This window comes from Girardinichthys multiradiatus, chromosome 2, assembly GCF_021462225.1.
Source record: "Girardinichthys multiradiatus isolate DD_20200921_A chromosome 2, DD_fGirMul_XY1, whole genome shotgun sequence".
NCBI lineage: Eukaryota > Metazoa > Chordata > Actinopteri > Cyprinodontiformes > Goodeidae > Girardinichthys > Girardinichthys multiradiatus.
The window spans coordinates 22,456,288-22,471,714 of record NC_061795.1 but is presented as its reverse complement, the minus strand read 5'-3'; positions in this window follow the sequence as shown (position 1 = coordinate 22,471,714).

Here is a 15,427-nt window from a genome sequence, read left to right as displayed (position 1 = left end):
GTATGAAAACGACCAGCGTGGTGAGTAAACATAATGATAAGCAAATTAGAATAATTATGAGCATGTAAATAAGCTACGTTCCAACATGTTGATGCTGTGTGACGATTAATTTGATTTTGCTAGGTTTTATAATCATGATTTACACATTTCCGAATCCAGTCTAAATTCTGTCATCGGTTAGCTTCTCTCCATTGATTACTAGGAGTGTTTGTTTGTCTTGTTTCTTTTAACAACCAATCACAGCTCTTTGAAGACAGCATCACACTTAACAACAGGGTCAACCACACCTCCTTACTCAGATAGGAATCTCTGTCGTCTGTTCGCACAGTCGCTCTCATCGGCAAACTGAATCCCTGTTAAGATAGGAGTCCTAGCCAGACATTTTTAGGCAAAGTTAGGAGCTCGCTGAGAGGACTCTGAGAAGCTTTGTGAATACGGGCCCTGATGTACTCTACCGACCAAAACTAAAAGCTAAAATTGGGTTTTGATTGGGCTTTTCAACAGGATAATGATCCATAACAGGTGATGTGGCTATTTTCACAAAGAAATGGTTCACCATACACAGAATCAACCTTCATACATGGCGATCTCAGTCCCAGAACCTAAATCCAGAAGAAAAGCTGTAGGCTGAGCTGAAGAAAAGATCCAGTACTCTGAGGAATCTAGAGAGATTGTGTAAAAAGAAATTGTCAATTATCTCTTTCTGTTTGCTCCAGCTTTGTGAAGGTTTTAGAAGAATAAGTGCTTTCCTGTTTGGAAAAGGGGGTTGTACCAAGTATTAACATCAGAAGAGCCAATAACTGTCAAAGAGGGTTTTGTTAGAAGCAATTGTTTCCCAATATGTTATTTTTTCTTTAACTGAATGATTGGTACTCATTTAAAGATAGGATTTAAATGAGATTTATGAGATTATGTTACTGCAATAAAAGTTAATTCATTTTAAGGCTTTTCACACATCTTTACAGGACTGTTGCTCACATTCCTTAATCTCTCAGGTCTCATTGAGTTACTGGGTTTTACTACCTTTTAACATGGGTTACATTCAAAATGCTCACAGGTTTAAAAACATAATAATTAAAAAAGGTGTAAAACATCTACATTACAAAGTATGTAGAATCTGATAAAAAATTGGCCATATCATAAAGTACATTAATTTACAGCAATGAGCAGGATTCATGTCTCTTTCCTCCTTTATTATGTTTTCATTTCAACCATTCTGCTGCAATGGATATGGCTGCCACTTCAGATCTCTCCTCGGATTGCATAAACCTGTTTAAGTATGTTTCTAAACAAAGCTGGCATTTTGTAAGCTGTCTGGGAACAAGCCCGCTCACTGTGAACATTCCCAGATGCATACACAGGACAGACAGTTTATATCCTGTCACTTTCTATAGCAAACTACAATTATGACAGAAAACAATCATTTTGTCCGAGCCTGTTGTGGGGAGTTTTTTCCCCTGCAGAGAAGGCCAAAGGTTTAATGCAGTAAGGTGAAGCTAACTAAGCCAGAAAAAAAAATGGCGTTTCAATTTAGTCTGGCTTTGTAGGCTGGCAGTAATTTCAAACCGAGCTGTCATTTCCCTCTCCCAGGGTTGCCTCCACGGGGCTCAGGCCTTGAGTTTCAGGAAACAGAGTCCCCGCTGGCAGACACGCTGCAGCAACTTTCAACACCACCCTACCATGCCAGCTTCAATCAGCAACCAAAAGAAAGAGACAAACTTAATTAGTATCAACCCAAGTTGTCCTGTCCTGTAAACACCAGGTTGAATCACAGCCTGCAGGGCTGAAAACATTCTTAAATCCTCAATATTTTATTAAACATTGGTCGTTCAGAGTCTACCACAGACTGCATGGCTATCTACTGGCCCCCCTGAACAGTCTTCTGTAAAGCTTGGCTTACGGGATCGCGTTAGAGCCAGAGCGCAGTGTTAACAATGCCTGCAAAGGGTTCATCACCAGAGCTGGGCTCCAGGATGAACCTAATGACAGATCTCTCTCTGTGACACTGGCTAAGCCAAATGTATACTCATTACAATTACAAACGTCAGTGTATTTTACAAGGATTTTCTCTGATTGACCAACACAAAATAATGCATAATTGTGAGGTGGAAGGAAAATAATGCTAATAAAGTTTAGCATGCAGTTTGCAGAACCACCTTTAGGCGCACTTTTTGGGTATAATATGTGGCCAATCTAAATCCATGACTGACTTCACAACTAAGCAGATTCCTCATTAGTCATGTTGACAGTGTTCTTCCTCAGTGCTCCTCTCCTCTGCCGCATCATCTATGTTGATACTACTGAAATAATGCAATTAAGTTCAAGTTAAAGATGCCGTGTTGTTTGAATGTGAACAATATAACTAAGATTGTTCATTTATTTGTACATTTGAATTTGCTTCTCTTTCTAATATTGGACCTCCAGTTCTAAACCAATGAAGTATAACAGCAATAACGCTAAATATGTAAAGGTTTTTTGTTACTCTGAAAACCAATTGCTTTCTTTTTCATGGTTTTAAGCAGCTTTTTTTGTATATTAATCAAATATTTTTACTTTTGATGGTTTCCATTTATGCAATAAGTTATTGCACGTACTGTGCTTTTTTTTTTTTTAAAGACTGTTACTGGGGCAGTTGTCTCCACCCTCAAGTCAGAGGTTGAGCAGCTTGTGGTCCCAGTTTTGAAGAAATGTCTCCTAAGCCCGTCCATTTTTAGTACCAAGAACAGCATCAGAGTAGTTTCCTCGTGGTGCTGGAGTTTGTACACAATTATTTCTCTGTTTTTCTGTCATTGTTGGTTTTGAATTTTGAAATAAATTGTTCTCTAAAGAATTACAATGTGAAGAGATTGTTCTTTAAAGGGTTAATTTTTCACTATAAGTGCTACACTGATTCGATTAGTCCTAATTCTGTCAGAAGTGGAACAAAGCTGGAAAAAACCTTGGATCTGTTCAGAGAAGTTTGAGTAAAGGTCACCCTATTATCACAAACATTAGGGAATTTTGGACACAAATTCTCATTCAATGGTTTGTCTTTGTGTGTTTTACTACCTCTGGGAAATCATTCAAAACCATTTCAGATGAATAACCCATGAAGCTCATCAAGAAAATGCCAAGTGTGTGCAAAGCTGCAATCAAAGCAAAGGAAGGTTATTTTGAAGAATCTAAAACATAAAGGATGTTTTGAGTTATTTCACAATTTTCTTCATAATTTTGATGTTTTCAGTATGTGCCTACCATGTGAACTGAAATAAAATAAGGAAAAGCTGTTGAATGACAATGGGTCATCAAAACACTTTAGTGGTAGTGTGAAAACTCAATGCAGGTACAAGCATGAAAATAGTCCAAAACTTACTCGAGTATCACTGCAGAAACGTAGCAAAGGCTGAACTTAATCAGGGGTTGTGATCGGGTGTGAAATGAGGAACCAGCAAAGGACAATGAAACAAAACCAACTAATATACAGAGCGAGAACAAAGGCAGGTAATCAAGGAACTAAGAACGGGTGTGACAAGAAGGCAGGAAGGCAGAGAGGAACAGGTGAAAACAATACATAGATTAAAACATGACCAGGGACTAATAAACAATACCAAAACGAAGCAATAAACAAATAACCAAATGAAGCACGAGAGTAAAGAATAATCATGAACCAAGAAACTAGAGGGAACATAAGAAACATCATAACCTATGAACGAACAAGGAACCCATAAAACAAACCAGATTACAGAGTAATGAAACCTAACACCACACAGATTGAACTGACAGGAAGGGAAGCAGAGAACATGAGGACTAGGATGTAAACAAACAAAATGTAAACAATAAGTAAACACAACCTAACCTAACCAGAGGGGCTGGAGAAGATAAACAGAGCACAATAATAATAAACATAATAATAATAACAAAAATGACAACAAAGAGAAAACCATACTAAGTCATAACTAAGAAAGATAACACTAACTAAAGGAGCTATGAACGAGGAGGGAGAGAAACACAACCTAACACTCAAAATAACTGAGAAGAAAACAAAACACAAAGTCAACACAGAGTCCAAAAGGTGACACACCCTGACAACCTTAGTATTTTTTAAATCAAAAAATATATACAAAATAGTCATTTACTCTCAAATGACAAAAATAGGTTTCTGGGAATGGAAATCTCAGCGTTCATAGAAATTTAACATAACATACTGCTGTAAGGACAAGTTTTTGGTAATAAAAAAAATAGAACATGTACTATTGTCTACTTTATGAACTCTGTTGAACCATGTTGTTCTCGTGCACTGGTCTGTTTAAAAGAGTGGGACACAATAGATTGCTCATTAAAGAGACTTTACCCAAACCTTGTAACTCCTCTGTTTCACAGCTAAATGATAAATAAACACAAGTAAGAAGAGCAAACCACTGTGCCCTGAGAAAAACTCATTAAACCATTGGCACTCCTAATATAGGCCTGCATAGTTGAAGGACCATTAAGACCATTAGGGCACTTCAAAGTTCACCCTTCTACATTAGGGCCTGGCTGATATAGCAAAGAGGGGAAATATCCAATTCCTCATTCACTGTTTTATTTTCCTACCAGTTGACCCATCAGTCAGTCTGAGCTGCTCATTAAGGGCCATCGTTAGCAAGACCAACGCAGTAAATCTGCCCTTATTTCAGCTTTCTCTTCTAGGTCATATTTTAAAGGCTTGCACTTAGGTTTACAGTGTTAAAAGATCCTTCAGAGGAAGGGTGGTGCTTGCACTGTAAATCAGATTCCTCACTCCTAAAAACATTAAAGGACTGGAGCCAAAGTGTCGTTCCCTCATTCAAACAGTCTCCACTGAAGTGCTGTCCAATGAGACATCCAAAGGAGGAGCAGCCTCCTGGTGTGGTCATGGGCAAACACCACAGCCCTTCTGTTTGGCCACATGGAGAGGAATGGGTGGTTAAAGATGAAGGAACACATAGATCTTTGCCCAGTCAAAGGTTCCTCATTACAGGCCTAGACTTCCAGAAAACAATTCATATTTAGCTCTAACTTTTGACATGCATAAGAAATCAATCACACAGGACAATAATGACCGATCTTTGAACAGAGACGTGTTATGGAAAGGATTTGCACACAGGAAGAGGGGGGCAGCTTGAGAAAGACATACTGTGCCTTGCAGAAGTCTTCAGTGTGTTTTATTCAGATTTTATGTGATCAGGCAACACAAAGTGGTGCATAGTTGTCAAGCAGTGTTACCATGGGCCTCTTTGGTGCTTCTCTGATTAATGTTCTTCTTTCCTAATTTGTCAGTTTAGGTGGACAGCCATATCTTTAGTAGTTTTGCACCTTTCCACTTGTGCCATACTCTTTTCATTTTTAGATAATGGATTGAGCAGTGCTCCACAAGATCTCTAAAGCTTGGGATATTGTGTGATAACCCCTTCAAATTTCTCAAAACCTTGCATCTGCTGTGTTCCTTGATTGTTGTGATGCTTTTTGTTCCCTAACCTTTTCTAACGAACCTCTAAGGCCTTCAGGCAAACAGCTGGATTTATACTGAGATTGAATTACACAAGGGTTAACTGTTAACATGGTTGCACTGGATTTTATTTGGTGTTCTGTATACAAATCCATGACATTTTGTTTGTATTAAATTACTTTCACTTCACCATTATGTAGTGTTTTATGATGGTTTATTACATAAAATCTTAATAAAATACCCTATAATTTGTGGCTGTAACGTGACATAAATGTGGAAACGTTCAAGAGGTGTGAATACTTTTGCAGGGCACTGTAAATTTCTGCTGTCAGGGTTTCAAAGGAAATGACTATACTTTCTAGGAAACTCCAAAGGAAAGAAAAAAGTTGCTCCATATAGTTGAGCAGCGAGCTTAGAGATGAGATCAAAGAGGATATAAATGTTTAGTGATCCTATTTTAACACTATGTTTTCAAAACTCATAAAAAGATAGCTACAATAAAAGAAAAAAAAACTATGCACTTACACACTGTACTGTTCAATAAAAAAGAAAAAAAGTGTCATTTGTTTTGCTTGCAGTAACTAGTGTGGTCACTAAGAGCAACAGTTAGTATATGCTAATCCTGTTTATCTATCAGCTGGAAAACAGCTAAGGTGGGTGAAATGCCATTAAAAACATCTGACACATTATTTTTTTTTTTTTCCCAAACTGACACATATTCATGTGACGTTGATGACACATCTAGGGCATCGTTAGGTCAAAAATGCCCCCAAAATATAGTAGGTAATTCTAACTCTGTTTCCAACCTTAAATTTAATAATTTTGGCCCAGACTGTCATGAGCAATGCAGAGAACCTGCATAGACTGTAATAAAAGATGGTCTCCCTTTTCTCTTGCTGAGTTTGACTTAAAAAAAAAATGGGTTAACATTTTTATTTAATGCAAAACTGGTAGAGACATACTCAGAAAGACTTGCAGTCGTAAGGCGAAAGGTGCAGCAAATTATTTGGTAATATGTTTGGGAATACTTTCAGGAATACATTTATTTAATATCAAAGATTTAACCACACCATTTGTGGCCTATTTATGTAATCACCCTTTAAACATGCTAAAGCTGCTGTTAGCTTGTTTTGACAATAAGCCGTGAGGCTCTGGACTGTGCTCCCTTTTTTAAAATCAGTGGTTGCTAAACAGCTAAAGGTCTGTCAGCTGTCTGACAGCCATCCCTGTTCTGCCATAACCATAGAAACAGCCTTAAGGCTCAAATAATTCTTGGACTCCTGCTATGAAAAGTCTAGTTTATTACATTGTCAAAATGTTTAGTGTGGCTTTTTAAGATGCCAACATAAACAGACTATGAATGGATATAAAATGTCAAATGCACGTGGGAACAAAGTTGGTCAGACTAAACGAGATGAATAGAATTTATGCAAAAATCTTTTAAAATAAAGATGGAAAAGGTTGATTGGATTGTCACAGTCAATCTCAAAATTATAAATAAAACAGAAATTACAGGAGGAAAATGGATGCTTAAGGCTTTTTCTTTGGTAGTTACTGGTATGTATCCCTTGAACTGTTTTCTCATTTTGTCAGCAACAAACCTCAATGTATTTTATAGGATTTCTGAGAGATAAACAGCAATTTGTGCATAACTGTGAAGCAAAAAACAGTGGATGCAAAGTTTTTTTAATTTATGTTTATATTTTTTACAATTAAAAATGTGAAAATTGTGGGATGCATTTATTTTCAGCCAACCTGAGACAACACTTTGCAGAACAATCTTTTGCTGCAACTACAGCTGCAATTCCTTAGTGTTATGGATCTACCAGAGATCTTACATCTAGAGACTGAAGGTTTTGACCCTTTTCTTTGTAAAGTAGCCAAAGCTCATTTAGACTGGATTGTGAGCATCAGATTTTCAGACGTAGAATGAGTTTGGTTTTAGGCATTTTAACATATAAATAAAATTTTATCTAAACCATTCCAGTGGAGCTGCATGTTAAATGCCACACCATGTGTACACTATCATGACAGAACATGACAACCCAAACTGCTTCGAACTGAAGAAGCCGTCTGGATGAGAGCTGAGCCATCTTCAAGAAACAAGAGGAGTCCAGTTGCCTGCTACTTGAGCACTTAGGGTCACATTAAGGGTCATTGTTTTGATGGAGGGTAAACACCTCCCACAGTTTCAAGTCTTTTGCAGCTTCTAGCAGGTTTTCTTACAGGATTGCCCTTTCAGTTCCATTTATTAGCCCCATCAGCTCGGACCAGCTTTCTTGTCCCTGTAAAAGAAAAGCATCCCCACAGCTTGAGGCTGCCACCACCGTGTCTCACTGAGGGGGTGGTGTATTTAGCATGATTTGCAGTCATAGTTTTCTACTAAAATGTTTCTATGCAGACAAGAAAGTTACGTTTTGATCTCATCCTTGGTGTGTCCCCTAAATGGCTTGTGGAGCATTTTAAACAGGACTTTCTTTCACTATTGCCTTTTTTTCTACAGATTTGTAGAGAGCACAATAGTTGTTATGTCGACAGATTTTCCCACCTTGGGCTGTGGATCTCTGCAGGTCTTCCAGAGTTAGCATGGGCATCTTGGCTGTCTCTTTGATCAATGGTTTCCTTGCCTGGCCTGTTAGTTAGATAAGAATGGCCATGTCTTGGCAAGCTGGCAGTTGTGCCACTCTGTATTTTCCGATAATGGCTTGAACAGCGCTCACTTTTCCAATTTTTATTTGTAAAGTAAATACTTTATATACCGTATATCATTTTCCTTCCGTTTCACAATCTTGCACTACTTTGTGTTGGGATTTCATTAAAAATGTCATCAAAACACATTTAGGTTTGAGGTTGTAATGTGACAAAATGTGAAAAGGTTTAGACAGTGGATATTTTTGAAAGACACAGTACATGTGGTACTCATGAAGGCTCACATGACTACTGACCTTCTCTAAATAATAGTTTTTTTCTGCTAGTGAGCAGTCAGAGAACCATTAAAAGGCAAATTCTAGTGGTGAGTTCCATCCTAAACTCTTCAAGTTTATTCCGGTTGCGTTCTCAACCCCTCTACCTCTTTGCTTCAGAGAAACTTTTCATCCCTCTTCATTGACAATATGCTTCCAATCATGAATCTCGTGAAAATGTGGATGGTAGAGCACGTGTGTGATTTATTCCACATTCAAGTCCAGTCTTGTTCAGTGCAGTCGCACATGAAGGCATCCTGTGGCAGAGCACAAAGGTCAGACACACACTACAGTTGACCTCTGGTGGATGCCTCTGCACCATGTCACTCTGGAAGTGATTGACAGGCAAAGATGACGGCTCGAGTGCAAACACCACACTGTGAGAAAGGTTACTGCGCAAAGAGCGACTAAGCAGTGGGTCAGCCTCCAGCTGTGAAACTGAATCACAGATACAAAAAGAAGAAAAATTAAGCATACTCAAAAGCCATTATCACACGGGCGATCGTTTGTGTTATTTTTTCTTTTGCATAACTCCTCTTCATTGTAACCAAAGATTACTTTGTGGTCTATTCACATGGGACAGCTTCAGCTATTTAGTGATGTTCATCAGCTATACTCAAGTCCTGGGGACTGAAAACACATGCTCAGCAAGTGAGTCACCGGGCACAAGAGAACTTCTCAGACAGCCGTGCTGCTTGGCCTGAGAAACAACTAGTCCCTATAGAGCAGTTTCCTGGCCTGCTCAGCTCACTTCCTGCTTCACTTCAGACCACTACACTCTGAGTCACAGAAATTGTCTGGTTGAGTCAAAAACCACTTAATCTGTGGGACCCAGTACTCACAGGACATTTCATGATGTCCTATAGCACAACAAGATGCCATTTAAGGTCAGCTGCAAGAATATATAACTTGTTGCTGCAATTACAGAGCAGTCAAACTTTTTTTGTAAAGCACTTTTCATACAAAAGACTATAACACAAAGTGCTTTGCACAGACTAAAAACAGGCATAATGCTGTTAAAAGACACTCTAGAAATTATCCAAGTAAATCTAAGAGTAAAAAAAAAGTACATAAATTTAGGCTGAGGAACTAGAGAAAAACTATGTTGTGAAGAAACCAAAAATAATAATAACGATTGACACAGACAAAACTTCTGAAAAGTAAACCATAAATATTAACCCTAAATAAAGTAAAAAAAAAAATATCTGAGGAAAAATCTAAACTAATTGGAAGTACAACATAATTAGAAAAGAATTATACGATAAAGTATATTAATATTTCATTAAAGTTTAATTACGAGCAGCTCTGCTAAGTAGATAAGATAAGTTTATAAATTGCCTTTAACGCATCAACACTCTTAACTGCCCTCAGGTGGTAAGGGTGGCTGCTCTACAGGTGAGGGCCGCAATAACAACATGAAGTCTCTCTCGGAACTTCTGTTCTCAGTTTAGGCGCAAACAGAGGACCCTTTCCAGAAGATGCGAGGAGATGGAAGGGTCTGTAGGATAAAAGCAAATCTGCTATAGATGGGACAAAAACAATCATTAATTTCAAAAACAAAAAAAAAACTACTTAAAATCAATTTTAATAGGTGAAGTCAGTGCAGACTGTTAATAGGTTGATGTGAGCTCTCTTTCTTAACATTGCTAGCATTTTTGTAGCTCAATGTTTAAGTAGTGGTTTTCTCAGGAAGACAGGAAAATAGGACATACAGTGCCTTGCGAAAGTACTTGGCCCCCTTGAACTGGTCAACCTCTTGCCACATTTCAGGCTTCAAACATAAAGATATAAAATTCAAATTTTTTGTGAAGAATCAACAACAAGTGGGACACAATCATGAAGTGGAATGAAATTTATTGGATGTGTCAAACTTTTTTAACAAATAAAAAACTGAAAAGTGGGGCGAGCAATATTATTCGGCCCCCTTGCGTTAATACTTTGTAGCGCCAACCTTTGCTGCAATTACAGCTGCAAGTCGCTTGGGGTATGTCTCTATCAATTTTGCACATCGAGAGACCGAAATTCTTGCCCATTCTTCCTTGCAAAACAGCTTGAGCTCAGTGACGTTGGATGGAAAGCGTTCGTAAACAGCAGTCTTCAGCTCTTTCCACAGATTCTGGATTGGATTCAGGTCTGGACTTTGACTTGGCCATTCCAACACCTGGATACGTTTATTTGTGAACCATTCCATTGTAGATTTGGCTTTATGTTTTGAATCATTGTCTTGTTGGAAGATAAATCTCCGTCCCAGTCTCAGGTTTCTTGCAGACACCAACAGGTTTTCTTCCAGAATGGTCCTGTATTTGGACCCATACATCTTCCCATCAATTTTGACCATCTTCCCTGTCCCTGTTGATGAAAAGCAGGCCCAAACCATGATGCTGCCACCACCATTTTTGATAGTGGGGATGGTGTGTTCAGGGTGATGAGCTGTGTTGCTTTTACACCAAACATATCGTTTTGCATTGTGGCTAAACAGTTCAATTTTGGTTTCCTCTGACCAGAGCACCTTCTTCCACATGTTTGATGTGTCTCCCAGGTGGCTTGTGGCAAACTTTAAACGAGACTTTTTATGGATATCTTTGAGAAATGGCTTTCTTCTTGCCACTCTTCCATAAAGGCCAGATTTGTGCAGTGTACAACTGATTGTTGTCCTTTGGACAGACTCTGACACCTCAGCTGTAGATCTCTGCAGTTCACCCAGAGTGATCATGGGCCTCTTGGCTGCATCTCTGATCAGTCTTCTCCTTGTTCGAGATGAAGGTTTAGAGGGATGGCCGGGTCTTGGTAGATTTGCAGTGGTCTGATACTCCTTCCATTTCAATATGATTGCTTGCACAGTGCTCCTTGGGATGTTTAAAGCTTGGGAAATCTTTTTGTTTCCAAATCCGGCTTTAAACTTCTCCACAACAGTATCTCGGACCTGCCTGGTGTGTTCCTTGGCGTTCATGATGCTCTCTGCGCTTTGAACAGAACCCCGAGACTATCACAGAGCAGGTGCATTTATACGGAGACTTAATTACACATAGGTGGATTCTATTTATCATCATCAGTCATTTGGGACAACATTGGATCATTCAGAGATCCTCACTGAACTTCTGGAGTGAGTTTGCTGCACTGAAAGTAAAGGGGTCGAATAATATTGCCCGCCCCACTTTTCAGTTTTTTATTTGTTAAAAAGGTTTGACACATCCAATAAATTTCACTCCACTTCATGATTGTGTCCCACTTGTTTTTGATTCTTCACAAAAAATTTGAATTTTATATCTATAAAGCCTGAAATGTGGCAAGAGGTTGACCAGTTCAAGGGGGCCGAGTACTTTCGCAAGGCACTGTATAGAACTAAAAAGTGTGGGACCAAGACCTAAGCCTTGAGGTACTCCATTGTTTAGATCACAATATTCCAATTAACAATGTTCTAAATTCACCCTCATGAGGACTATACGATCGAGGGACGTGATGCGTGATGTAGCCCGGTATGGCGGAGCCGGGGTCACCACCCTGGAGCCAGGCCTGGGGTTGGGACCAGTCAGAGAGTGTCTTGTGGCTGGGTTGCTCCTCGTGGGACCCGGCCGGGCCAAGCGCAATGGAGAGACACGAGGCCATCCCCCAGTGGGCCCACTACCTGCAGGGGGAACCGTGAGGGACCGGTGCAAAGAGGATTGGGCGGCTCAGCTGTTCCCATGTTGGGGTTTACCCCAGTGGATGAGAGGGTCGTATCCCTGCACCTTCGGGTTGGAGACAGGTTTCTAACTGTTGTTCCGGCCTATGGGCCGGGCGGTAGTGCGGAGTACCCGGCCTTCTTGGCGTCCCTGTTGGGGGTGCTGGATAGTGCCCCTCCCGGGGACTCCATTATTCTGCTGGGGGACTTCAACGCCCACGTGGGAAACGACAGTGACACCTGGAGAGGCGTGATCGGGAGGAATGGCATCCCCGATCTGAATCAGAGTGGTGTTTCATTATTGGACTTCTGTGCTGGTCACGGATTGTCCATAATGAACACCATGTTCAAGCATAAGGGTGTCCATCAGTGCACTTGGCACCAGAACTAGGTAGAGGTCGATGATCGACTTTGTTGTTTGTCATGTCTTCAGACCTTCGGCCGCATGTTTTGGACACTCGGGTGAAGAGAGAGGCTGAGCTGTCCACTGATCACCACCTGGTGGTGAGTTGGATACGCTGGAAGAGGAGAAAGCCGGACAGACTTGGCAGGCCCAAGCGCATAGTGAGGGTCTGCTGGGAATGTCTGGCAGAGCCCTCGGCCAGGGAGGTATACAACTCCCACCTCCGGGAGAGCTTTGACCAGATTCTGGGGGATGTTGGCGACATAGAGTCCGAGTGGACCATGTTCTCCGCATCTATTGTCGATGCCACCGTCCGTAGCTGCGGCCGTAAGGTCTGCGGTGCCTGTCGCGGCGGCAATCCCTGAACCCGGTGGTGGACACCGGCAGTAAGGGACACTGTCAAGCTGAAGAAGGAGTCCTATCGGCTCTGGTTGGCTTGTGGGACTCCTGAGGTGGCTGATGGGTACCGTGAGGCCAAGCGTGCCGCGGCTCGGGCTGTGGCGGAGGCAAAAACCTGGTCCTGGGAGGAGTTTGGTGAGGTCATAGAGAAGGACTACTGGTTGGCCTCGAAGCGATTCTGGCAAACTGTCTATCACCTCAGGAGGGGGAAACAGCGCTTCACCAACACTGTTGACAGTGGGAGTGGGACATTATCGGGCGGTGGAAGGAGTACTTCAAGGATCTCCTCAATCCTGCCATCACGCATTCCCTGGTGGAAACAGAGGCTGGGGACTCGAGGTTAGACTCTTTCATCACCCAGGCTGAAGTCACTGAGGTGGTTAAAAAGCTCCGCGGTGGCAGGGCTTCGGGGGTGGATGAGATCCACCCTGAGTACCTCAGGTCTGTGGATGTTGTAGGGCTGTCATGGTTGACACGCCTCTTCAACACTGCGTGGCGGTCGGGGACAGTGCCTCTGGACTGGCAGACTGGGGGGCTGGTCCCCCTTCATAAGAAAGGTGAGCGGGGAGTGTGTTCTAACTACAGGGGGACCACACTCCTCAGCCTCCCTGGTAAGGTCTACACCAGGGTATTGGAGAGGAGAGTCCGGCCGATAGTCGAACCTCGGCTTCAGTGTGGTTTTCGTCCCGGCCGTGGAACACTGGACCAGCTCTATACCCTCTACAGGGTACTCGAGGGTTCATGGGAGTTTGCCCAACCGGTCCACATGTGTTTTGTGGACCTGGAGAAAGCATTCGACTTTGTCCCTCGTGGTGCCCTGTGGGGGGTTCTCCAAGAGTATGGAATAGGGGGCCCTTTATTAGGGGCCATCCGGTCTCTGTACAAGCGGAGCAGGGGTTTGGTTCGCATTGCCGGTGCATGTTGGACTCCGGCAGGACTGCCCTTTGTCATCGGTCCTGATCATAACTTTTACGGACAGGATTTCTAGGCGTTGCCAAGGGCCGGAGGGGGTCTGGTTTGGGGACCAAGGGATTTCGTCTCTTCTTTTTGCGGATGACATGGTCCTGCTGGCCCCCTCTAGCCAAGACCTACAGCATGTGCTGGGGTGGTTCGCAGCCGAGTCTGAAGTGGCCGGGATGAAGATCAGCTCCTCCAAGTCCGAGGCCATGGTTCTCGACCGGAAAAGGGTGGCTTGTCCTCTTCAGGTTGGAAGGGAGTTCCTGCCTCGAGTGGAGGAGTTCAACTATCTCAGGGTCTTATTCACGAGTGAGGGAAGAATGGAGCGGGAGACCGACAGACAGATCGATGCGGCTGCCGCAGTAATGGGGGCACTGTGCTGGTCCGTTGTGGTGAAGAGAGAGCTGCGCCAAAAAGTGAAGCTCTCGATCTACCGGTCGGTCTACATTCCTACCCTCACCTATGGCCATGAACTTTGGGTCATGACCAAAAGAACGAGATCCCGGATACAAGCGGCTGAAATAAGCTTCCTCCGTAGGGTTACCGGGCACTCCCTTAGAGATAGGGTGAGGAGCTCGGCCATCCGGGATGGGCTTGGAGTAGAGGCTGCTGCTCCTCCACATCGAGAGGAGCCAGTTGAGGTGGCTCGGGCATCAGTTTCGGATGCCTCCTGGACGCCTTCCTCGGGAGGTGTTCCAGGCACGTCCCACCGGGAGGAGGCTCAGGACACGCTGGAGGGACTATGTCTCTCGGCTGGCCGGGGAACGCCTTGGGCTCCCCCTGGAGGAGCTGAAGGAGGTGTCTGGGGAGAGGGACGTCTGGGCGTCTCTGCTGAGTCTGCTGCCCCCGCAACCTGGTCCAGAATAAAGCGGAAGACGACGAGTACGACGATGAATTTTCTAAATTTACAAAAAATCTCAGAGGACAGTTCCTGATATTTCAATCTGTTTGCCTCTGTCCAGTACAATGGTTCGTTCCACAGTTCAACAGTGGTGTTGGTGAGGAGGCGAAATGCACGAATACTAATATAGCGGTGCCTGTATTGCATGCTGTCTAGACCCAAATACTGCCAAAAACCGTTGGTTGGTTGGAAGCTGCACACAGTTGGCTCTAGTAACACCCGGAGCGCTAAATGCAGATTCGGAAAAGAATTAGTGTTACAAAAGGACTGGAGACATAACCGGGATGGCAGAGAGAAAACAGGGACAGCACCTACAGCACCAGAGTTGCTTGCAGGCTGGTGATCAGAGGTATCAGAGCTTGTGACATGAAAATAACTACTTCTGAGTGGAGAACAAGTAGGTGGATCTTCCTTTCAAAGCCAATCCCCATGGTCGACTAATCACTACCTGACAGAAGCTCTGCTTACGTCTTGCAATGACAGCATGTTTTGATCCATCCAAGGTCATTCAAAGTAGTGCAGTTTTTATACAATGGTTAGATTTAAAACCTCACAGTTCATCCTGTTCTTCAGGGTTTTTAATTTTTCTATGAATGTTAGCATCAGTTTCAGTCTGGTTTCAAATGTTTTTTTTTCACTTTTTCCTTTTTATTTATTTTAATAAAGATCAATCTGACCTAATGCAAGCAGGCTATGA